Genomic DNA, 1,673 nt, shown 5'->3' with positions numbered 1-1,673 from the left:
GTACCGCCCGGTAAGCACCGCGGGGGAGCTGGGGGGTGGCTGCTTTTTCTCCGGCTGGCTGGTTTTGGTGTTTTTCTGCTTGGTCCTTAATTTTTTTTGGTTTCGATGTATTGCGTTCTCACTGCAAATAAATAAATAAACAAAAGCCCTGAAACAAAAGCAATGCCGCTCAACTCGGGAATAAACGAATATCTCGTGAAAAGTAAAAATGCGCAGTTCTTGTGGCACGTTGGCTGTTACCGATCGGATAACGCTGTGCTGGCACGTGGTCGGTACGGAGCTGGCGAGGTTCGCAGCGGTGAAGCTGCGCCGACTCCTCCGCGCTGAGCTCCGGGCGCAGCGCAGGACGCGCCCTGCCCGCTCCTGCTGGGGCTGCTGAAGAAACGGTCCTTAAACTGAGCCTTGCTTTGAACTTGGGAGCAAGTACAATGCCCAAAGATAAGCGTGGCGCTGCGGGAACGTCACGGCTGCTGTGAAATTGGTTTTGATCGCGTCGTGTGCGGTACTGAATAGGTGACGCCAGGTGTGAAAGACAGCGATTAAAACGTGCAGTGCTAACTTAATGTTCTCGCTATTCTTTTTACTATTCTTTTTACAAGCTAATTTTTGGTTGTTAGCGTTTGTGTTTTCTTGGAGAATAACAGTTGAGTTTTGTACTGCAGATTCGAGCTGAGCAGGGAACCAGGTGTGGGCAGCGAGGCCTTGAGTGGGATCGGCTCCCTCAGTGTTCTATGAATTGCAGTCAGCTCTGCTCTCCACTGGCAATGCGGACCTTCTGAATTGTGGAAAACAATCGTTTTGAAGCTAGAACGTTCTGAGTGTGTTGGAGATTTCAGTGTGGCCCTTGTGTTATTGTGCTGAAGCTGGAGCAGCTGTAAGCCTTATTTCAAAGAAATGAGTCCCTGCATTTAGTCTTCTCCTTAAGCGCTAGGCCTGATGCTGTTTGGGTCAAAATGCGTTGTTCCAACTGTTATGTGTAATTTATCTGACACTTGATTTTCTTATTTACTTTGAGCAACCGAAGGCGTGCATCTGTTTTCCTGCCAGTAAAACTCAGAGGCTATTTTGTTGGTCATAATGCAGGTGTGCTCAAATAGAAAACATGAAAGCACAGAGCTGTGAACTTATGACCTGGTTGTGTTTTGTGTAAAAGTGTAGCAACACTGTTCTGATCAGGATGTGCTCTGATGTAGAAAACTAACAAAAATCAAAGCATGTGGCAAGAGAATAAAATCCTGCTCAAAAACCCAATAACAAAACTGCGACTGGGACATATTTCTGTAAGTAAACACCACCAATCTGGTAAATGGCGTTTCTCATCAGAGAAGATCAAACTTTCTCGGCTTATTTTATGTTAATGTATGTACTGGGACAAAGGAGCATTCTTTCACAGCAACGGAAACAACACAGAACAGCTGCTTATGGCTGGAACTTACCTGCATACTCTACCAAAGAACTGTAAATAAACAATTCATTTACAAGCAGCAGATCAAGCTAAATTGATCAGTCTGAAATAGCTCTGGCTGCCTGCAGGGTACATTGACAGCTGATAGCAACAAGCTATTTTGGGCTTGAATGTGCTCCAAGAGTGCAGCTCTGCTAAGGGCTGTGTATCTTCCTTTCTGTGAAATAATAGTATGAGAGAGAAAGGTGTTGGTTTTGTTTTTTTTTTT

The sequence above is a fragment of the Meleagris gallopavo genome, chromosome 10, assembly GCF_000146605.3.
Source record: "Meleagris gallopavo isolate NT-WF06-2002-E0010 breed Aviagen turkey brand Nicholas breeding stock chromosome 10, Turkey_5.1, whole genome shotgun sequence".
In the NCBI taxonomy this organism is placed as follows: domain Eukaryota; kingdom Metazoa; phylum Chordata; class Aves; order Galliformes; family Phasianidae; genus Meleagris; species Meleagris gallopavo.
The sequence above is the reverse complement of the archived record's forward strand: the minus strand, read 5'-3'. Positions refer to the sequence as shown.